The 24,342-nt window shown below is 42.1% G+C and overlaps 1 protein-coding gene and 1 long non-coding RNA gene across 6 annotated transcripts in view; one reads left to right on the forward strand and one right to left on the reverse strand.

The window, feature by feature from the left end:
• Window positions 1–24,342, forward strand: part of AUTS2 (activator of transcription and developmental regulator AUTS2) — a 761,884-nt gene that overhangs the window by 499,636 nt on the left and 237,906 nt on the right. The window lies entirely within an intron of this gene.
• Window positions 4,311–24,326, reverse strand: LOC308180683. Its single transcript, XR_013941125.1, has 2 exons — window positions 24,133–24,326; window positions 4,311–22,239 (listed from the first exon to the last, which is right to left on the reverse strand). It is a non-coding gene; the product is annotated as an uncharacterized lncRNA (long non-coding RNA).

Here is a 24,342-nt window from a genome sequence, read left to right on the forward strand (position 1 = left end):
GTTGGCTAGAAAAGCTTTGTCTTGTAAAGCAGCAGTATTGTGAATGCCATCTGTTACAGCTATCCGTAATATTATCTGAATCAGAAGCAGAGTAGTTAGAGTGACTGAACGCACTCCTATGTCACAGGGTTGCTAGGACAAGATTAAATGCACTGATGAAATACTTAAATTTCTAGAAGTCATACGACAGTGTTTCTAATAATATATTAAAGGTTTCCCTAGAAGTCCTACTCATGGTAACCTCCATAGTTCCAGCTTCAGAGTACCTCCAGTTATTTACTTGTCTTTCCTGTAGTCTAATGGGCCATGGCTGAGTTCCCAACTAATCTGTGTTTTTTAGACCATACACCAACACCTGCCTTGATATGACAAAATAAAAAACAGACTGATTAGTGTGAGCATTTGAATTTCTCCTCACTCTTTCATGCACAGTGATTTCAGGGGAAGTAAAAATTAAGGAGATCAGACTGTGGAAATCTCTGTTTTTCTGGGTACTTGCAGTCTTCCTCAAACTGAAACTGAGAAATGCTAGCTCTGGTTACACAGGTAAATCAGTCCTCTAAATCTGTGTCTGTGCAGTGCTTGCCGCAGTCTTTCATTATATTTCATTTGTTAAGTAATTCAGATTTAACGTCCACTCCCTATAAATGCACACAGTCCAGGCCATCCTTTCATTTTGTATTTAGTTCTTTACAGTTGGTGAAATTACAGAACAGCAAAACCAGCTTGGGTTGTTGCCTCACCCTTTTGTCACGAAGAGTTTGATTCACCTGTGTAACACGAAGGAGTCACAGTTTAGTAACTTTGGAAGCTTTTAACAGTTTGCAGGTTTTTTGAGTTGTGCATCCCTAATATTTTTCTTTGGAAGGTGGAGAGTTTTCTAGTAATTTTAAAGCTACCAGCTGTTGGTTTGCTATTCTTGCTTATGATTTAGATACCTTTTGGAGGACATTTGTGGAATTTCAGAATACAACAAATTGCAGGTTGAAAACTGCGGCGTTACAGTATGCGATGGAATAAGGAACCACACGTTCCTTAGACTGGCAAATGCAGGCCTTCCAGCAGGCCTTCTTCAGTGGGATTAACTGCTTGGGAGTTTGAACTGAAGTCTGGGGTAAGCATTTGTGTATAATTCAAATGAGTTTCTGAAGACGAATTGTGTGTGTGTGTGTCTGGGTACATTCAGTGGGGTAACATTGATGCTTATTTGTCAGAGGAACAAAAATGAAAATATACTCAACCAGATCTCAATTTGGCAGAGCATTACAAGATCATATTTAATAGACTGTAAAGTCAACGGATCTACTTCCTCTAGCTGCTGTCATTAGAAGGTGGGCTCAACTTGCCAACGGTGCTGTAAGAAGCTGATGTACATGTGTGCTGGGCTGCTGATGGAATAAGTCTGTTCGTGTTCTCCTAAGACTCAAGGTCTTTCTCTTTTGCCCAGTTATCTAAAACTGTAGTGATGAGCATGTAGGGTTAATGCCTAGTTTTAAAAGATGCATATTTTTTCCAGTAATGGGAAATTATAAACCTGTTCAGCCAGCATGAATACATTTAACTTTAAAAAAAATGCTGAAAGTGGCATTGTATGCCATAAAAATATACATCATGTGCCAAGACAAGCAATTGATGCACTCCTATAAAATACAGTAAACACCTCCTCCCTGCCCTTCCTGTGACTGTCAATCAGATTTCAGAATCATGAAATTTTACAGTATTACTGGTTAGAAGGGCTCCCCACTGGGAGCAGATGCCATCTCCGTCTTCATAGACTCAGAGAAAGTCCTGACATGTTTCATGGCGTTCATACGTGGAAGTCTGTGAAATGGAAAGGAAAACAGCTTTTTCTGTCAACCTGTCACTGATATAAGCTCTTACATTTCATCAGAATGACTAAACTTTAAAGCTGTTTCTTCAGTGCTGAGTATATTTGAGAACTCCCAAGTGTTATCAGATTTATAGAGTCCCAGCATATGATAGAAGACCAAAGCATTTTGTGGCATGATATTAAAAATTCATTCAGATACTCGATAAAGCGTGGATGACAAAAGTGTGAAATGGAATAAGGTAGAGTGAATTTCTCCATGGTTTATTGACCTTGATTCCTCTACACAAAATAAATAGACAGAATGGACTAAAATCTCTTCTTTATGAAGGCGAAATCCAGGCAGTCAAAAACTGGCTCATAAAAATGCTCTCTATGGCACATACCTTGGCAATGTTAGAAGTTGGAGGCAATGGAAATTTATTGCTGGTGCTGCAATGTATGTGTCTGTATTTCAGAGAAGGAGAAAGCAGGGGCTGTTTTTATGAGGTTACTGATGTTATTCTGTGGAGAACAGAGAAAGAAAACACTCTCTCTTTCGTCATTTTGTGTTCTTTCCCTGAAGGTGTAATAAGATAAAACACTTTCCTTTGCATACCCATTTTTTATTTGTTTGAAAAAGCAGGAGAAAATGCAAGTCTTTCAGAACGAGAAGTTTGACATCTTTCCCTGCTGAAAAAAGCAGGGGCTCCACACTGCTCCGAGAGCTTTTCTGCCGTGCTGCAGTCGGAGTGCAGAATGCCTCATTGGCTTCAGATATTAACTTTTGCGCTGAAAGCTCAGTTGGAGCTGGTGTGACAAATGGATTTTACCTGCTGCCGAAAAACACAACCCCCACCTCTCTACACCTCCCATCTTGCCTAACCTAACCCCCAAGAGCACTGAAACAGAAAGCTGCCCTTAGGCACCATCTGTTTCTGCCAGCTTCTACTTTGGGCCCTGCCTTTACATCTGTTAAGTGGAGGCAGCTTACTTGATGAGTTGTTTTGAAGAAATATCTGGTCTCCCCACCATGTTCATTAACTATTGCAGATCTGTTAAAGAGAGGCTCTGTGATGCAATTTAACTGTAGTTAACTAAATTCATTGAAGTCACAGTCACAGATTATTTTTGCATCCCGCAGAGATAGAGAGCAGCACTGGTTTAGAAACACTTTTTTCTCTTCCCTTTGAAAATAAAATTCTTCTGTTTGTCTGTGGAAACACCATTTTCAAGCAGTGGTGAAACCTATAGGGGATTTAAAGTGACTAGTTGGTGGCTGATAATTTGTTACTTCTCCTTGTAAAATCCAATGATGTAAGCCAAGCTGCATGCATAGCACATGCTAGGACAAATATGTTAGTCATGTAGCCCTTGCAGTATAGCAAAGGAACTGTTTTACTCCTAACAGCTCCTTAAACACCCCAAAGCTACTGATTTGTTAAGTTGACACTTTTCTTTTGGACAAAACCAGCTTTCTGAAGTCCTTGGAATTTGTTCATGGCCAGTGATCAAGAACTAAAAGAAACAAAACAAAAATCCACTTAAAATACTTCAGAAAAATGGATTCAGTATGTTTGTGTTTGGATTTGTTAGAGTTAGAAAACAAAGTTTAATAGCATTCAGAAGAAAGCAGGCGTCAGTTTATAGAGAAGACAATATTACAAAAATAGAAGGGAAAGGCAAAGTTGAGGGGAAGAGGAAAACCGAGCTGTTTTAAAGATGAGGGACACAGAAAGAGAGGGAAGGTCTTTTTTTTTTTTATTGAAAGTTGCTACAGAACAGTATGTCACAGCTAGGAATTAAACCCACAGTTTTAATAATCTTATGGCTGTAAGTATGGGACCATAATTTCTGTGCTGTTGGACAGGCAGTTTACCAACTTCTCCATGTGTACAGGGTCACTTTAAAATCCCAATCTGGACATAATACAAACGGAATTTTCTTTTATTGTATATGTTATATTTTCATCTAAAATGGTGCCCTGAAGCTATAATTATACATTGTAGTATATGCTATACAGAGATGTCCCTGTTGGTTTCAAGGATGAAGATAATTTATATATTAGTTAAAAGCTGGCACCTCTGAATCTGAGTCATATGTTGTAAAATAAATATGAGTAGTTCCATGAGCGAAAAAACTTATCAAAGCCTGGATTCCCATAGAGAGTTAATTGAAAGCTCTGATTGATGCCTTTTCCTTGGAGTTCTTATAACATTTCTCTTCTGTGTGCGTTTTCTGGTAGCAAGTGAGGTGTGATCACACACTGCAGCCTTTCTTTCAGGCTTATCGGGTCTCTATACCAACTGGCCGCCTTTTTTTTTTTTTTTCTTCAGAAAGCTCACAGGAGTTTAATTATCTTTGAAATCTCTTGTCAAATGTGGGTGAAATTGGCCAGTGGGTTCAAAAATTTTGAGAAGGAAGGACAGGGAGAGGAGCTTGGTGGAATGATCACACAGGCTTTGTTCTATCAGGAAAGCACACTGCAAGGAAGTCTTTGTGCTTTCTTTTTTTTTTTTTCCTTTTTTTTTTTCTCTGTGTATAACAATGTCAACAGACAGATCAGATATCACGAAATTCAACTTGACACGTTGACTCAAAAGATGACACTTATGCTGTTTATTCAAATTGCCTAAACAGAGCAAATAAAAGGCTCAGTTCTGCTTCCATTCCTTGCACAAGTAGTTACATTGCATTGGTATAATATATAATCTGCTCATTATTGTTTGACTCCCCTCTTATACAGAGAGTCAAATAGTGAGAAAAGGTAACAAGTGTTGTCTAAGTTGGAGTTAAAATGATTTGTAATACGTATATATGCTGAGATATGTATAAAGACACTGTCCTGCACTGCTGTGGCTTTCTAAGCATAGAGCTCTGGTGACATCAGGAATATTCTGCAATTTTCTTGTCTAAACATGCCACTTGGAAAACACATGACATGCATAAGAATTAGCAATTTGCACAATCTAAAGAGAATTATCTGTTTGTCTCTAGGCGATTCACAAAAATATGCCCATAGCAATTTGAGGCATTATAAATCCATCCAGGTTGGTTCTGACCATGTTGCAGAAGTAATTTCGACTGGCACATCAGATGAAAGAACAGATTTGAAAACAGTAGCGTGCATGGCCCTGAAGGTTTTATCTTGGCTAATATTCCAGGCACCTTATGGCACTGCTTCGGGTTTCTGTGAAGACTCCAAATAAAGTGTCTGTAGCCTGATGAAAGATTTAACACATTTTTTTCCCGAACAAGCTTTATAAATGTTACACTAAAGATAAAGAATGCACTTGCTGATGGGAAGCAGCTTATTTTTCAGTGTGCTCTTCACTAAGAGCACCCTTTCCACGTGGTGCTTCTATATTTCCAACGTGTATTTCATGCAGCAGTTGAGGTCCTGTAGCAACAGCTCTGGTGGGTGCAAAATTGCCACCCTTCACTTTTCATAATGCCCATGAAAATTCCTTAATTTACTTTTATCAAGGTATCTTTGTGGTTCCAGATAGAAACAGGCAGAACAAATATGTCCACTGAAAGCACTGCACGAATGGGCAATAATACAAATAAGCAGATTATGTTTAGCAACACAACTTGTATTATGTGTGACCTGAATTAGCTTTAGGTGGCCTCAAAGAAAGGCTGGTTTGCTATTTGTGTGAAAAATTAAGAGGCTTTCTCAGTGTTTTCTTTGCTTTCCCATTTGTAATGTCTTGTTTTCCAGTATCAAGGAGGGATTTCAGCACCTAGTTTAGGTGTCTCAGGGAGCCAGGCAGAAGAATATTCAAGACAGCCCTCAGTCTGTGGACAGTGGTCTCCTCTGGCTTTCTCTGGTGAGGGGCAAGAGAGCATCTCCTCTGGAATGTGATACTGAAAGCTTTAAGAGCTGCTGTGTGCCAAAGCTTAGATGGCAACTCCCTTCTCAGTCCCCAGATCTTTTTGAAGCACGTGCTCCTTCTGAGGCAACACTGTAGGGCCTGAAAAGGGAGATGGGGAAATAACTGGGCATAAAGATGAGCTCCTTGCTACGTCTGCCATGGAGCTGGTAAATGTTTCCTATATTATCTCCTCCTGGTCGTGAGCTTGGCTGACCTTTTGTTCTGAGCAGGTCTGCGAGCTTCTGTGGCCTTTCAGGGCTCCTGTGCCTTGGGAGGCTGCCTCATTTTCCGGCTGAATAAGGTCCTAAATGCCATAGGGCACTCACTCTTGTTTCTTTGCGATTTATTTCTGTGGGTTGAAGATCATAATGAAGGGCCATGTGTGGTCTGCCTGAGCAGGCACTGAACAAGTGCAGAGTGAGGCATTCAGGATGAGGCCTGTATGTTGTGCTGGGCGTTTTGCTTCAGCCAGAATACTGCAGTCCTTATCATGGATTAAAAATACCATTTGCCCCTTTATTTAGATGTTTCCACTGGAGAGAGCTTACCAAAGTGAGCATGGATATTAATTTCACTTAGCAAAAAGAGAAATAACATTTGACAAGTTTATGTATCTGGACCTGAAAAAGCAGAGTCTTGTAGACTCTGTCCCCTCCCAACTCAGAGGAGTGGCCGTGCAAAATCACCATTGTTCCCCTTGGTAAACACCAAATCCTCAGCAATGAAAAGAGCTTTATTTTCCCAAATGGAATAGGGACAGAAGGGATGGGCATGGGAGGGTTGGCCTTAAGGGACAGAGGGGAATAATGTATCTTTCTTTCCTATCTCAAATATAATCAAAATATTTCTTAAATGTAGTGATAGAAAGCTAAAGGATGGATGTTTCTTCTTTTGGTGATTTTATTCAGATGTTCTGTCATTGCCCAAATTACAGGTTCCCCCCCCCATGTTTGTACTGTGAATAATGAAGACCAGTGCCGCTAGTAGAGGCCCAACCCCTTTTGAAAGACCTTGAAGATCTGTCAGAGAACTAGGATTGTCCTAGGGCTTTTTGTCTGTTTTTGTGGTGACTGGCTGCTACCCGCATCTGGAGAAACGGCTGGGCAGTACGTTACGCGTGTGGCGGTGAGGCTGACGGTGGGCCTGCACGGCTGGGCAGCACACGTATGTGCAGCGAGGGGGTACAGGCCTCGCTCTGTGCACGTGTGCTTTGTCTGCCGGGCACTGCCCTGTGTTTGACAGCATGCAGGAGTAAGGTGGCTTATCTCCAGCGGCTGAAGGCTCCCTCTCAGGACGGTTCCCCAGGTGTCCTGACGTCTCGTTGTGACCCACTCACAAAATTTTTTACTGGTGGCCTGGGGGAAACGTAAGTTTGTTTCTGGGAACAAAACGGGATGCTTGTATTTCCGAGTTGCACACGTATCAAAGAGTATAAAATAGGGTATCAGTGATACTGTTTGAATTTGCTAGCTTGGTCTGTGAGTTTATCCACTCTGTTGCTTCCATGGAGCAGAGACCTCTGAACAAGCGCAAAATTAGTCACAGCAGCCTGAATCCTGACCAGCTAATGTGGTCCTGGTGGGTACACATGCTAACGTGCTTCTCTTAAGAAGAGCTTACTTCCAAAGTGCAGTTGGTGCTGGTTACTGGAACTACTGGAGCCATCATGCAAATACAAATACACTTATCCCTTATTTAAAGGCAAAAAGAAAATTAAATATGCTGAATGAAAACTATGTCTCATTTACTTACAATAATCATGTTTTTTTGGATAATGTTCCTGTTAAAATTGCCAAAGAGGATTAGATCATTTAAAATTAAAGCTCTCAAGTTAAAAAAGAACAAAAATGTTCTAGTAAGCCTTTTAAAATAAACTATTTGACTATTTGTCTTAATGCATATCAGCCAGATTTTAATTTCCAGTTTCCCGCACCCTTGAAACTTGGATATTAAGTTTTCTCCTACAGCATGTATATAAGTCAGCTTTTTGCTTCAGATTCAGTCTGGGCAATACAGCTGCATGACAGGACACCATAGCTTCTCTCTGTGGTATTTGCAAACTCTTATCATTATTGCTGGGGCTATAAAATGATCAGTTTTAAGTTCCGTTATACGATAGTCATGAAAACATTACATTCAATGGCAACGTAATTGTATAAGAAGGAAAAAACCTCCAAAGTCTGCCTCCTCTCAGGGGCTGTAAAAATAGCTTTTGTTCTGAACAAATGTATTGGGTACTCAAACCTTTATAACTTGATCATGCCTGTGTATGGCTGTGTGAGGTGTCATAAATGAGCAACTAAAAATCCACTCGCACATACTAATAAGGGGAATATTACAGGGATTTCAGGAGGGGCCGGAAGCTGATGCATAGATGTTGTGTGCTTGATTTTCCACTCTCATTCCATCTTTGCTGTTGCTGCCGCCACATGTGGAGGAGCAGAGAAATACCACTGCAGAAATCTCCGCACGCTTCCCTCAGTGGCTGCATTTTGCCCTCACCTTCACCAGCAAAGGAGGAAGCAAGGCTGAAGTCTACAGCTTCAGTGTTTACCCCTTTTGAATCATCGAACCCTTCGGGCTGCCAGAAGTGTTTAGTCTAGTGAGGTATTTTAGAACTTTTAACTCAAGGGCAACAATAGGCATCGCTGGCTGCTGAGCACTTGGGGAATCTGGCACTTGCTTAGGTGTCCAACAGTGAACCAAGCCATTCAGAATCTTGGCATTGTGAAGCGATGAACCCTTGCAAGTCTGGCCCTGCCACTCTTGAAAATCCAACCTAGGAGGAGGCCAGTTCTGCTGCTGCCTGTAAGGCAATGGGAATAGTTTCTGTGTTGACAAGATTCAGCTGAGGGTAGTATTTACATGCTATAAAAGGGAGATTTGAGGTTGAATTTTTCGGGTTTCAAAATATTCGTAGTGTAGTTTCTGTTTGTTTATTTTGGGAGGGGGGTTGCAGGTGGTAGATGCTGCTGGGTTTGTTTAGCCTGCACATGGTCTGACATTTGAGAGATCCTGGCTCTTCTTGCTTCTGGTTCGGGTTGCTTGCTCTGGAAGCTTTCCTGTATTGCTAAAGAAAAAAATAAAAATTCAAATGTGGCTGGGAAAAGGGCTGGAAAATTCATCCTTTTGATTTGCATCCAGTGTGCTGATTTTAGGACCTGCATGTGAGCGTTTAGTCAGAGGAACAAAGAGGACCCTCATTGCTTTTTCTGTTCGTCTCCAAGCTTGATTTACAAGCTTGGCTGGCCTGAGAGTAATCGACGACTCAGTTCCCTTTGACGTGTTAAATGAGAAACAGGTAGGGACTTCTCCACCTCTCATGGCTCTGACCAAGCCGGGCTTGTACCGAACCTTCCCATGATAAAGTGGGGGCTGCGTGAGTTCCAGTTATTTTAGGATGCCATTCAGTGCAGTGTTGCAGCTGACAAGGAAGGCGTTTTGACAACCGGCTCCGTTCCCAGCCCAACGAGCTGCAAAAAAGCTCCGGCTTCCTCCACCCACGCATGCAAAATTGTTTTTTAGCCCACAAGGTAAACTAAAGATATAGTTAAAAGTACCAAGTGGCTGGAATACCCAGGGATGTGCGAATGAGCAGAGCTCACACAGTGATGATTTGAAACAAGCCTTGTGGCTTTTTAATAATGTGCCAAAGCAGTCTCAGTGGTGGGCCAGCAGGCACCATATTCTATCTTCTGTGAAAGAACTGGGCCCAGCAGGCCCCGGCTAATGCAGACAGCCCCTTCACTCTGCTGGAGGAGACAGACTCCGAGATGGCAATCAAGGCTTGATTTGCCAACACATTTCCAATGATTAAAATGTAATTAGCACAACTGAGTGCCTCCTCCCCAGCTAATTTTAATACATGCTGTGACAGGCAGGCAGCCGGCTGTGCCTCGGCCCAGCAGCAGATGGAAGCAGAGGCAGCGGGAGAGGAAAACCATTTTGCGATGCGACTGTTCGCATCACAAAACCATCAGGGCGCTCGGCTCTTAGAAGGCCCTTGATGGCAGCACATCAAATTGGCACTGTCATATCTGACCGTGGCAATGGCAGCCATCCTTCATGCTGTCCCAGAAGCACAGCAAGGCAATTTGCAGGCTTAACCCTTTGAGGTCTTAGGGGGAGATGAGTCTTCGGGAAGGAAGACGCCCGTGTGCGGGGCATACGAGTGCGATGTCCCTGGCAGTTCAGGGAGCATTGTTTACACGCTCTCTCTTGGCTACATTTGCTCATTTTTCCAAGTATGCAGAGTTTGCCCAGAAGCATCACAATGACCATTTTTTTCTTCCTACTAAAAGCAGAAGTGCAAATAATAAAAGAACCTACAATTCAGAAATACGCTTGCATGGCCCCGTACAGCCAGCGTTGAGCAGATGTCTCTGGGATGTGACCACGTGGCAGACGTGAATGATGTACCAAAGCCAGCCCCCATAGGAGGGGAAGGGAGCAACTCATCTTCTGTAAAGCGAAACGGTTTCCTTTGCTTCTTGCTCATCTGTTTATTTGAAATGGGTCATTGTCTTTGGTGTTGGTAAATGCATGGAGTCCCATGCAGCTCAGGTCCTTCCAGCTGTGAATGCCGTGCATGTGTTGCCGTTGGGTGGCTATAGCTCAGCCTTGCTGGAGCATGGATCCAGTTTTGTTAGACAAAAGATGGGAGTTGTCTTCTGTTTCTTTATTCCTGTGCCATTACGAAATTTAGCCTTGTGCTACTGTGACATGTACTATATCTGTTGTGTTCCAGCACTTTGTTAGGAGAAAAGGTTAACTGCCTCCATTTTCTTACTGATGAAATACCAACAAACCCCCTCATTCAGCAGGAACGACAAGAGCCCAAATTAAACCAGGCTTTCATGTATTGATGAGAAATGATGGAAGTTGCTGTAAGTACGTAGGGTGGGAAGACAATATGCACTCTTGAACTCTCTTCTGTTGAGTATGGAGGGGAGGAGAGTCCTTGGTAAATCTGATGCATGCATCAAAGTATTCCTCTATTTAGAGTGTATCTGCTAACGTTTCTCCCTTACATGTTAATAATTATTCTTAGGAGCTCTGAGGAAAGATGTGGGGCTGATTTCTGTAATGCTTTATGAGAAACTGCTGTCTCCCTCCCTCTCACTTTCTCTGAAGGATCCCATTGGTGTACATTTTAGATTTCATATTGAATTTTCTGTAGATCTCTCCTGTATCTTTTAATGATAGCTGCCACACAGGATAGCTCTGCCGAATTTTCCTCCAAGATTAAACTGGTTGTTCAGATTCTTCTCATAGACTTTTTATTTCCCCCTTCCCAACAGTCCTTCACATCCATACCAATGGCTTTGCATCATTTTCTTTTTTCCCCTGTATTTGTAAATCACAGTGTCCTCTTGTAGCAGACTTTTTTATTGATTACTCAAAATGATAGTCGAACTTAACAGCAAAGCTGAATTGGTCCTTAAAGAGGTGCTACTCCTGCTGTGTGATAAAAAGGAGTCTTTTGAACAAGAATGAAACTCAATGCACGCAACATCAACAGCAAATTTGGTGTAAAAGCTGGCAGGACCCCACTGTTGCTGGGCAGTGAGAAACTCTCCTAGCAGGGTAAGTTCAGTGGTCGTCCACTTGAGAATTTGCACATCGTGGAAGGGAATGTTTGTGCTGAACGGAGCTGGCCTGAATTGTTGGGTAACAGTAAGGTCCAAAGCATTAACAAGCTAGCTGTAGAAGTAAGAGTGGAGAGATATGGATGTTTAGGGATTTATAAATTCACATCATTTAAGGCAATGAGGGTATGATCTGCTATGACCTCCTGTATAGCACAGGCTATATGATCTCCACTAATTAATTGTACTGCCTTGAGTACAGTAACTCTGACTGAACTAGGGCACAGAATTTAGGCAAGGTTTAAATTTTTCATTATTTTTTTTTTCAGTTAGGGATAACCTGCCCTATTTTTAAGTGAGTTATTGTAGTTCTAAATTATGTTATATATTTTATATTTTTCTATTTTTTAAAATATGCACCAATCTACACTAATCTAGCTTCTACCCTTTGCATCTTTTTATTCAGCTCCTTTTATAGATGTAGCCTACAGAGATTTTTGTGAAGAGGGCATGTCTGAAATCTCAGAGCCTTCCTCCTACTAAATTTTCAGAAGAGATCAGAACTGAATTTCCAGTAGTTTGGCACCTACAGTCTATAGAATAGAGGGAGTCTCTACCTGTGTAAAAAGTCCCTTGTGAAATTCCAGGGCTCTGTATTCATAGAGAGCATCTCTGGAGAGAGCAATGAATTTCCATGTTTTATGTAATCTGTCTCAAAACTACAGCACAGACCGAGTTTATAATTCCTTTATGGATGCTGTACAAAGCTGCAGGTGGTTTGCTGGGACCATGCAGACAGAAAACAAGTGGGAAGAATCTAGAGAGGTTTTCTACCTGTGGGATAGAGGTGACCACGAAGATCTGAGATGCGACGTCTCATAGGCCTCCCATGGATGGCTCCCCAGATTCCCAAACGGTCTTGCTTTGCAAGATGCGTCCCCTGCTATTTCAGTGTCTCCCTGCTTTCTTGACAAAAGGTTTGATGTCAAATCCCGTGTTTCACATTCAGGATGTCTCCTGGCCCTTCCGTGGGGTTTCCCTTTGGAAGAGATGATTTCTAACAGTGTGAAGTCTCAGTCCTGTCGCAGCTGAAAAAGGCACATACAGCCAGTCTTCGCGACACTCAGTGCTGTGTTAGCTACAGCCATGCTTAAACACAGTTGTTGCTGGCAAAACTCCTGCATTTTCCAAGACTCGCCTGGACAAGGATAATTTTTCTGAACACTGTGCTAAAAGACAGCTATTCAAAGCAATACCTTGCCTTGGCTGTGCGAGGTAATTTGCCACTGCTGATAACAGTCATGGAGTCTGCGATATCATTTATGATACAGGAGGTTTTATCACCTTACTCTGGCGGTGGGTTAATGCAGCAGTGAGAAAAACAAACACACACCCTTCATATACCTCTGCTAGAAGTGCATTGGTGGTAAATGGAGGGCCTGGCTTTCCGTGGTGAATATTTATACTTGGGAATGTTCCACCAACAGAGACTGGGGACTCTCTGAAGCTCCCATCCATCTATTCTAAGTGCAACCACCTCGCTGAGCACTGTGAGTCCCAGCTTTCTTACACTAGGGCACTGCAGACAGCAGTCAGAGTAGTGGGGAGACGTTTCTCAGAAGAGAGGAGGCACACCCAGATTTAGGACTGGTTACAAGAGGTCCTGAGGAAGACAGAGGAAGAGAGAAGTAGCGCATTCCTAAAAGGGCCATTTGTGCATGCCAAGGTACTGCTTCTACCTGTTCCTTAGTGGAGCAGGAAGCCCCAGCAGTGGATGCTCTGCTGGGTAGCATCTCACCCGACTGTTGATACTCTCACTTTCTCCCAGCCTCTCCAGGAATAACAAAGGATTGAGTCCATCTGATAAATCAGTGTTGTACAATTATGCCTACCTCTAAATGGAGAAATGCAACCCCTGTTTTAAATCCAATTATTATAATTGTAGCATTCAGAGAAAAAAATACAAAAAAAAACCAACCATAATGCATTCATTTTCTAATAAGAGAGTACAGATTCCAAATTTCAGCATACAGTACGTCAAAACAGGAAATTTGAGGCAGGCAGGCCAAAGTGTGCCATTGTCTTTACAATTTATATTTACTTGCAGTAGGTGTAGAATAATCCATGTCTTCCCTCAGGTCTAGCGCAGACAATTTATAAATAGTACAAAAATGAAAAAGGCAGCAATAAATAATAGTAATAATATATAACAACCATGCGAGTAATGAATTATAAAACAGAGTGAAAAAGAGAATGAAACCACAACATAGAAGCCAGTTTACAGGGCTGAGTACGCAGTTTGAGTTATTTTTCTGGCATTATGACAATGAGGAACATTTATGGGAGTTTGCAAACAGCTTACAACACAAATCATTTTGTTTCAGGTTATATTTATATGGCTTAGTTAAGAGTTTTTTAGTATCCATTAAAATCCAATGTTCAAAGGTTTATAGCTCAACCGTTGAGGTCTTATCCCTAAGGATCAATTGTTTTGGGTTGTTTGGGGGATTATTGTTATTATTATTTATTATTTATACAATTCACTTTAAATTACTTAGCCTAGAGTAAAGATACAGAGCTGAAAAGCTAGACAGTTCTTCTTGTTTGGGAAAGAAGAGAAGAGACAGCTTTTTCTTTATTATTTTTAGTTTCAGATATTATTTCTGATTTATCATACGCACCAATTGAATCTCTCCGCATGTGTGTTTCAGCAGCCATTTTGTGTTGGAGTTGCTGCAGCCTGTAGAGGATGACAACTCCTGTACTGTGTTATTGATACTTTATTGCTGCTTCTTTGTGTGTACTTATGTAATTTAAAATAAAAATAATTTTCTGTTGAAACGATGTAATTTGCTGTAGGTCGTACAGTTTAGTTGGTGGAAGATGAGATTTATATTGAAAATAGGCATGATGTGCCTAGGGCCTGATCCAAGTCTTGGTGCTTTTTTCTCTATCTGTTCTATTTACTAGGACCAAAGTTCTTGAAGAAAAATGCCCTATTATGCTTTACACTTTGTAAACATATATAGTGAAAACTGCCCAAATCCTAACCTGTACCATTTAATAGCCAAAATAGATGAAAAACAGAAGGCTGGCAGAAAAATAGACAAGTGACATGCCTGAGGTGATGCAGATAGCCAGTGTCACAGGTAGATCTTCCGTCCTAGCACAAAGCTCTCTCTCCTTGATCATGTTCCTTTTCAACCTACAATGAAGTGTTTCTGGAAAGAGATGAGGCAGATCTATAGAGCATTATGGGCTTGCTACCCTTTGCGTAGATATGGAGGGGGTTAAGAACCCAACACATAGTCAAAAGATCAACTAAGATTTAAGAAGATTAATAAGATTTTATTTCATGAAAAATCTAGGGGCATTTGAATCAAACGAACTGTGTATCTTGAGAAAGAATATTTACAATTCTTAAAATGCATGTATGAGTAGAATTAATATAGTGTGTGCTTTTATTTTAATCCTTTTCCATTGTATCAAGCTTCCTTTGTGGCAATATTTCCTAGCTATTTTCTTATTTAATTCTAAGTATTCATGGTATTAATTCTATGTAAATCTTATGCTGTTATCTGAGGTGGAATGTCAGCATCTTTATAACTTAACTGCTGTGTCCATAACTTGCATACAGTGCAGTCCCCAAGGAATCTGCTCATTGTGGCTGGCTATCAGGCTCTGATTGAAAACATGATTGACACCAAGAAGAGCCTGGTAGTTCTCATTTCCCCATTTAAAATGATCCAAACAGCTCAATGGCCATCCAAGATCTATAGAGTGTTTTTAACCTGTACATAATTCATCATCTCTATTATAGTCCTTTTTTTAACTTCTAATTTTGGAATATCAGAGGTTTTCCATTAGGTCAACAGGACGTTAAACTACTCTCTTTTGTTCCTTTCCTCTGGTGTTGCAATCACACAGGACGCCAGGTTCCTTTTGGGCCCAGGAAAAGCATTTTTTCATCCTTTGTGCTTTCTGCCACAACCCTTTTTGTGGATCATTCTCTTTGCTTTTTACTTGGCATATGAACCATAAGCTCTGGACTATCCAAGGTCTGTAATACTCTGTTGCATGCAGAAGAAAACAAATTTCACCTCCAACCGATTGATTTTCAAAGCTGATTTTCAAAGTTAACTCAATCCTCACTTAGTTTTTTTCTTGTGATTTCTATTTCTGGCAGTGATGATGAAGAAAGGAAGAAACTCTCAGGCCCCGGTCTGCAAATGTAAAGCTGACAGTAAAAAAAAAAAAAAAAAGGGAAAACATGTAAGAGGAGTTCTCTGCGAGAAACTGAGGTCAAACTTTGGCCATCTGGCAGTTAGGAATAGACATGTGTGAAGGCACGCCAGGCACCTGCTGAAGGCAGATCTGCAGTAGCAAAGCCTTCAAAGGTTTGCTTGCTGCTTCTCAGCCATTGCATGGTTTTCATTTGTAGCTTCTCTTATCGAGCACAATTTCTAAATGAGGATGGTTGCTTCACTTTAAGGACGTACAAATGACTTGCCCTCACCTGTCAAGCATGATCCTTGTATTTTACCAGGCCCATTATGAACGCAATCTTTCTGTCGAAAATTTGCATACCTCCTTTCTTGAAAAGTAATGACAGCAATTTCTTTCCCTCCGCTCACTTTCTGAGTGTCTCATTTAACAGCACCTGTGAAACCGACAGGCGCAGAGATGAGAAGTGAAAGAGAGCAGTTGATTAAATCATCATCAAGTCGGGCCTCAGAAAGTCAATTCTGCTTCCCGTCTGCAATGATATCCTTTTATCTTAAAGTAATGAGCTATGGCACTTTTGCATCGGGTAATGCGATAAGTTCTATTAGCATGTTCCATTTGCTTCACAAGCAAGGGCAAGTCATTTCAGCAAGCTCATATCACTGCAATCAAAGCAATTGGCTTCACAGGCAGAGAAGAAAGAGGAAAGGCTCAGGGTGATTTTTATGGATCACAACACAGTGGAAAAAATAGATTCTTGTATTATTTTAACCCGTAACATGCTTTGCTTCTTGTCCATCAGGATATTTTGATTTTATTAGCCTGTAAGTACCTGGAGGACTCAAATTCCAAACTGAACTCTTGAGCTAAGACCAAGAGGTATAAAAACAGGAATCTTTACTTACACAGGGACACTGGCTAATGCACTATTAGGCACTGACTTCGTTAAACACTGATTAGTTTAATTCTTTGCTATTGACTTAGTCCACCAGTATAAATGCATATTTTTATGATCACTTGAGAGGATGCTGAGAATGACTTTGCTTACTGCAAATTGTGTACAGCTAGAAAGGCAGGTAAGAAAGCTGCAAATTTGCATTCAGAATCCCAGAGGAAAAGGCATATAGTTTTGGTTTTTTTCATATAGTGGATTGAGAGACTGAGGCAGGGAGTTCATCCTTCTGTTGCAAAACAGAAAGACTCAGTAAAATTAGAATTGGGCTGTGTCTGTGGCAGGTAGCAGCTTGATGCCCCGTTGGTCTAGTGGAATTCAGATGCCTGAGTTGCGCAGGCGCTTTCTGAAGATGCTGAGCCGAGTAACTCCTGGCATCGTTAGCTTTCTAATGCCGCGGCTGGAAAGCCCATTTTATCTGCTGCTGATATTGGTGGGAGCATTGTCCCGTACTTTGGGGATAGCTGGATTGGGCCTTAAGCATTTGTGGGATCATTGAGCAATGACACCATAAGGAAGCCATCGGGAGTGATAACTGGGGGAAAGAAGTTGCACTTTTCTGAGATCTGCAATAATTTACCAGGCTCAGCTCAGTTCCAGGGGAGCAGAGAAAAATTTGTTTCTTAAAGGGCTGCTTTTCCTTTGTCTTCTCTGGGGCTGTGCCTGGAGGTGCCTGCAGATGCCAGGGGCCTCTTCCTGCTGGGGGAAACAGAGCCCTGCACAGCCGGCCAGGACGCAGCGTTGCAGCTCTGTCCCTGGGAGCCCTCAGGCCGGCTCTGTGCTCCTGCGCCAGGCGCAGAAAGCCTTCCATCCTCTCTCCTGCTCAGATCGCTGCTGGCCTTCCCCTGCGAGGGATAACCTGGGAATACAGGGGTTGAAACAAGAGAGTCAAACCTCAAAGTAGGACTCGTGTTTTGCTCTCTTTCTGGAGTGAAATCCCCCTTTGCAAATAAGCTCACTGCAGTCTGCTAAGAACACATGTACCACCCACCAGTTGCCAAGGTCATGTATGTGTTTTATATAAATATAGGGTGGATCATCTTTATCATGACTAGTAATGTATTCATGTTAACATTCAAAATGTAGTTCTCTCCTTTCTCTTCAAACCATTATTTTGTTGATGGTAGAGCTAGAAGGAGCCACTAATTGTGTTGTTTTGCAATGGAAAACAATCATACAAGTCTTGGGTGGGAGGAATTAAAAAGATATATAGCTGAAAGTGGTTCCAAGTTCTGAATATTATTCCTGTAAGGGGCAAATATAACTTTAAATGTCCAAGACTGATACATTTCATCTGAAGTGAAGTAGTTGGATAAAATGGGATTCAGATTAGAGGTAAACATTGCAATCTTTTGTCCAGACTAAGGTAATTTGTGTAAAATGGGACTTTTATGTGAATAATCCATAATTTCAGCTTTTGAGAAACCAGGCCTGAAACTTCTCAGACCATCACTGTTTCAGAGTCATACCTTACACTGAATCACTGTGGATAATGGTGAAGAATTGCTAAGCAGACTGTGATGTTAACCAATTTGTGAGATGCTATATATAAGATTCCTTGGCAAGGAGCTCCGTGCTGAATGCTACTTGCAGGCGAAGTCAGAGATAGGAAAGAAAAAAGTGAAATTCTTGCTCTTAGTTTCTTTGTGACTCTGCCTGTCTCTATTTCATCAATTAGAAAATTGCCCATTTATTCCCTGGCTGTGTCTTCTTTCATCTAGGAGATGTTTTTTTCTCCTTTCTTCTTGGAAGCAAAGGTCTAATTGTATAGCTAAAATATCATCTTTGCCCTTTCCGGGGCTGTCAGTTTGTCATTGGTGGATAGATGGACAAGAATATTGTAAATGTCAGTGTGAACATGGCTGAGGTCTGGGTTTTCCCTCATTTTCTTCAGATTTCTTTTCAGCAGACAGATGAGCAGCATCACTTTGTTCAGTGCTGGCGTTTCAGCAGTGCTGACTCCTTTGGTGGCAATGATAAATGGATTCAAGATATGAAATAGCTGTTCCAGCAAAGTCCATTGAGCAGAATAGAGAACAATGCCCTCCTCAATGTCATTGTACATGATACATTCAATGATTGCCACTTTTTGCACAAGAATGTGTTCAATCAGCAAGGTACATAGAAATCCATGGTGTTGCTTCAGCCTGAATGAGCTGGTGAGGTGGCACAGACCTTTACTCAGCTTGATTTGGGCCAGACTCTCTCAAGCTATTCAAATGGGCTCAAATTATAGCTGTAACCTCATAAGGTGTCTGATTTTTGAAATTTGGCGTTGGGATCAGTCTCATTCTGCGGGTGCTGTGGGAGATGTGCTGTACATTTTAACTTAACGCTTTCCCCAGCTGGGGCAGATTTGGGAGATACAATGCAGTCTTTAGCCCAGTCCTCAGTTTTCCTTTTCTTCTACAAAACACAGCAATAATTAAGCCTTAAGAGGGAATTGGAGAGTTCTTTTTCTCCTTCCCAGTTTATCAGACTGCAGTTATATTTGTGTATACTCCAGATGACGAGGAGTGCATCTTACACTTTCACAGCCCTGACTGATAGCAGTAATTTAGAAGGTTTAATCTGGGGCAGAAGGAAGACCTTTTGTTTTTGCTGGTGCAAAGACTTCATGAGGCTTTATGTTCCCTCTTCACCTTGGGCTTATTTTAGGAACAATAATTTGAATTTTGACTGCAGCACATGTATGAAAATGCAAGTTTGTTGGTTACTGATTCTGATTAGCGCTTCTCGAGCATTGAGTTGCAGAAATACTGGAAAATAAAGCTTGAACGCTTAGCACGTGTGCCAAGTGATGTGATGGCTGGTAGCCCGCATACTGTAGTTGTTAAAGGTGTTTGAACAGTTTAAGTGGTAACTCTGGCCACTCTGAGCAGGTCATTGTCACTCTGGTCTTATTCTTGCTACTGATTATACAGAAACTAGGAGCAACCACAATGCTTCCATGTGTCCTATAAAAATCTGTGGAGCTAGTTACGAGCGAGCTTTGTGTGTCCCAGGCTTTGGGTTCGGTTTGCAGTGCTGTAGATCCTTTGGGAAAAGTGTTAAGAGTCCCTCCTGCCCAGTACTAGACTTTCAGAAGCATAAACTAGCCATTTCAAAGGCTCCTTCCCCAGAGGGGCGCGTCAGGCTGTGTTTTGAAAAGATCTCACGGCATTTTTTTGCCATGCTCATTTGAAAACTTGGCCATAAATGAGAGCTGTGGGTGCTCAACAGTTTTGCTGATCTGGCTCTCGTTACAGTGCCTAAATGAGAGCTAAGAGTGGGTTGGTTGGTTGGATTTTTGACAATGTAAGCCAGCATTTGGAAATGTGGCTCTGGGCTTTTTTCAAACCTGGCCCTGGGTGGCTGCAGCTTGTCACAACCCGTGGTCAGTGAGGGGATAGGAGGCGCCCTGAGCCTGAGCATCAGAGAAAGAAGCTTCGGTTTGTTCAGGTGTAAAATGCATCCACAGGCTCCTTGTCGTGATTCGTTGTGTTATCACTCACTGTGAAGCTAATGGCAGTTACCCAAAAATCAAGCCATGCCATCTCTGAATGCTGTTTTGGATTCCCCGTTATTTGCAGAATATTCAGATACAGTATGTGCACAGAGCCATGGTTTCCTGAAACAAGGCTGAAAACTGATCTTTTTGTAATAGGCACAGAATACTGAAACTGCGCCCAAAGTAGAAGGCCAGTACAAAACATTTGCATCACTTAATTCCAAAACAGGATGCCTAGTGCATAAAATTGGAGTGGTACTTGCGCCTGGGAACATCTTCCAGCTTCATCAGACTTCCCAGACAGTGCGCTGTGAGCTACCTTCAGAGGAGCTCACTGAGCAGAGCTCACCTGGCCACAGTGGAAAGCACTGCTTTTAAAGAACCTTCTGAAAGCGCTGACTGCACATTATGGAAAACAATGGACGTTCGAAAATGTTGGAAAAGCAGAACTGCTTCTGAAGGACAAGATCGCAGAGAAGAAACACGTTTACTGCTGTTCCATTAATTTGCTGTTGTTAAATCAGTGACATCTAAATTGTCATCTGGTATCTGTAGACATAGGGTCAGGCTCACTTCGCCATCCATTGTCATCACTTTTGTGTCTGGTAACGGCAAATTCTTAGGTGAGGTTTCCTCCTGGAAGTGTTGATAGGCGTGTTTGAATCCTTAGAAAAAAACAGGCTGTCTCTAAGCTGTTCACAGAATAAAGGTGAATTGATTATTAATACAGTGAAACCTGTCAGGTAACAGAAATAGTAACCAAGCTACAAGGGATTGTGTAGCAGGCTTAACTGAGCCTGAGATAACATAGTTCTTTTGCTTCCATTGTATAGATTTTCATTGCGCTTTTGCTCTGAGAATCTCAAAGCACTTAAATCATTTTACTTTTCTTCTATGGCCCTGGGAGGCAGGGGAATGCTGGAGCAACTGAGGTAGCAAGCAGTGCAGGCTCAAGTCTTCAGAAGTGACCGGTAGTTCTGAATAATCAACTTCACGGTTGTCAGCTCTGGTTTCCGAGACCCGTTCTCCAGAAGTGGTTAGCAGCAAGTCTGCAGGAGATGGAAGCACCTTGTGCGTTAGCACCTCGGGGAAGAAAATGCATCCAAGAATGTAAATGAGCACATCAGGGTAAGGACCACTGGGAAATGTGGGTGCGAGTGAAATGCCCAGAGTGCCCAAACAGCAAACCAGCCTCCAACGTGGTAAGAATGTACAATTGCTTTCATTCAGTTTCTAGGCTCAGCAGCAAACCTCTTCTCTTCTGCAAGACTTTTGGAGTTACCCCTGCACATAAATCGTCAGATTTTTTTCCATGAAGCGAAGGAAATCCACGTATTTAATCTTCAGGGAAAATTCAACGTAACGTGGCTGTGCAGAACACGCACATGAATGCCTGCACACAAACACACACGTGTATATATACCGCATGAAAATAGAACCTTAATGCTGTGTACGAAGCCATTTCCTCCTGTCTCTCCGTTTTTTTCTTTCATGCAGCTTGTCCATAAAATCCTGCTGCGGGAACAGGACAGCACTGCTGGACTGTGGGTCTCCTTTCCTTGCGCCCCACCAAAAAACCCAACAAAACCTCTTTATGAGTAAAATAGATGCCTTGTGTATGCAGGACTCCTGGCATTTTACAAAGTGTATCTGGAGCCAGGCTAGGCAAACGTTAGGAGCTGTTTGCTGAGTGCATTTATTGCCTTTGCATAATTTATGAGCTGGAGGGGTTTGACCATCATTCGTCTCTGCCAGAGGCTGGCACTGAGGGCTCTGGAGGATGGAGCTGTAAATTGGATGGAGCGCTCCTGCTGAGCTCACAGCAAAGTCCTCGGGTCAGTGTGGGAATTTAATACCGGGAATGGAACTGTTTTCTCAGAGTGCCATGTGGGCCTCCACGCAGCAGAGGCTTTTTTGGCAGCCACGGTGACTGGCCAAATCGCGAAGCTGTCAGTCACTGGGCATGTTGTGAAGGGAGCCTGAGCATTTTTAATCGGCTTGGCATCCGTGCTGCTTCCATAATGGACACCAGTAGGTCTCAGTCCTTCGCCATATGCTTAACTCTGGAGACAAGGTGCTTCTGGGTATAGCAGTAATTATTTGATGCGGAATTAAGCGGACCTTGAAATTAGAACTGGACTGTCGGAAAGCAGGAGGCTTAACACTTTGATGGAAATAACTTCCCACCGATGTCGCTCTGTGCACTCTCTCTGCAGATTCACTCAGATACGGGTAACTGTTTTACTGGCAAATTCAGATGTCACTGCTGGCAAGTATTCTTCTCCCCAAGTACCTCCACACTGCAGAAAACACAAAACCCTGAGCTCTTTCCAAGCTTGTGAACCGGGAAAGACTTGATCCACAGCGGTGGAGAGATTACTTAAACCCAGCAAAAAATGGTGGGGAGAGGAGCGGCTGCAAAGCGCTGTGACCGCAGCTGTGTCACAGGACACATGCACACGAGCCCCAGCCACAGGAGCCGTGGCATGTTGAAGCCCTCTGAACCTTGCTGGGATAAAGGAATCATTCCTGCTTGCTTATATAGTCACTTTTGACCCCCTTTCTTTCTCCTTTTGGATTCAGGCATAACAATCAGGACTTCTGTTGGACATTGGCTGGAAGGTGGGGAGAGGTCATGAGCAAATGGAGGAATTGGTTCTGGGCTCCCTGTTTTGAAATACATATGATGTGTCACCTCGATGTGTTATATGAGGCACGTGGCTGGTGCAGGGTCCCCAGAACCACTGGGTGCTCCTGGCTGTAACCAAGCAGTGGAAGGAAGTGCTCTAGCCCCAAAGCTGAATTTTATCAGCAACTGTAAAATAGAGGTAGTAAATAGGAATTCTTTGTGATGTGCTGTGATTTTCATGGATGAAAATCCTTGTGTATTTTTGCTTATCTGCAAATGTCAGCCTTTGCTTTGCAAGCATACTTACCTATGCTTACCCTCTTACCAAAATCTCGTAAATGTAGTTATGTTGAAATCAAAATATGTAATATTTACAGGGTAAGGGCAGGAGTACTTTATATAAAAACCATACTGTCCCAGAAATGTGCACTTTTCCTTTTGTCAGTTAAGTACTCTCCCTCCTTCATAAACTTGACCTCTGTATGAGGGTTTCAGATTTTGAGTTAAAACTCTGTCATATCTCCATGCTCCATCTCATGTATGTACGTGCAACTAGTGCTATATAAATCCTTTCAGGTATTAAGTAAATTTCACTTCCATTTGTATTTTAAATTATTTGAAAGGAGATTGTGATTTTTACCAATATTTTGCTTCATTTAAAATTAGTGGAAAAATACCTATGAAAACAAGAACTATTTAAGTTCTTAGCTTTAGTTAGTTAGTATGTAGTTCATTGGTGTGGAGAAAGCACCTTTTCACCCCCCTGTACCAGTGAAGACAAGGGAAAAGCCAGTGAAACAGAAAAGTTGTAATTAAGGAACATATAGCAGACGACATGCCTTTTACAAACCAAATGTATATTTGTGGGTGTAGCTGTTCACATTCCGCTGTATAGTTAACCTTTGGAATTCACACTGTATAACTAATTTCGCAGCAATTTGGTTGTCTTACAAAAATACTCACAGATGCAAACACATAAAGGGCTTAGCTAACTTCTCTAAGGACATAATGCGGTCTGCTAGTCCTTGACTTAAGAAAGCCCAGTTCTGCATTTTCGTGATCTTACACTTCCCTTCGAAACATCTGACACGCGGAGGTGTGAGTTCAACCTTGCCTGACAGAGGCAGGTCAGTCCTCCAGACTCTAAGCCTGGAGTTTGAAAAACAGGAGGAGGTATTTCCCTCATTCTTCTGCTGCAGAGGGAGCCAAGTGTGACCACCCGGGAGTTACCCAGAATTAGGTGGGATGAATCAAATCTCCTGTGTCTAGGAGAGAAGTAGCTAGGTGTGAGTTGCACGGGCCTTACAGGCTTGTTTCCAGCACAGCTTTTGTACTTCTAGCAAGTCTAAGCATGCTTTGGCTTTCTGTTGCTTGTCTGTATTGGAGCTTGATTCACCTAGTCCTGCTGCATTTCTACAGTAGTAAAAGCGATAAAAAAAATGAGCAACGGCACTTGATAATTAGCAAGACCCACTGGTGTTACTGTTCAGCATCCTGTGGTATTGTGTTGGCTATGTTACCGGGGCTAGTTCTGAATTACAGAAAGCCACAGTGAATCACTTACTTGGGCACGTTGTTCCTTGGGCTGTGAGCTGTCTGAATTCTTCAGTGGAGCACCTGTAAGCAATGACAAGGGGTGTGCCCTCTAAGTAGTTCTGGAGTAAAATGGCAGCCTTGTAAACGCTTCACTTCTGGGAAGGGTGAACCTGAGCCATTTCTATGCTCTCCTACCCAAAAAGCCTTTGAAACCGAATTACTGGTAGGCAGTATGAGC

This window comes from Anser brachyrhynchus, assembly GCF_964034855.1.
Source record: "Anser brachyrhynchus genome assembly, chromosome: 20".
In the NCBI taxonomy this organism is placed as follows: Eukaryota; Metazoa; Chordata; class Aves; order Anseriformes; family Anatidae; genus Anser; species Anser brachyrhynchus.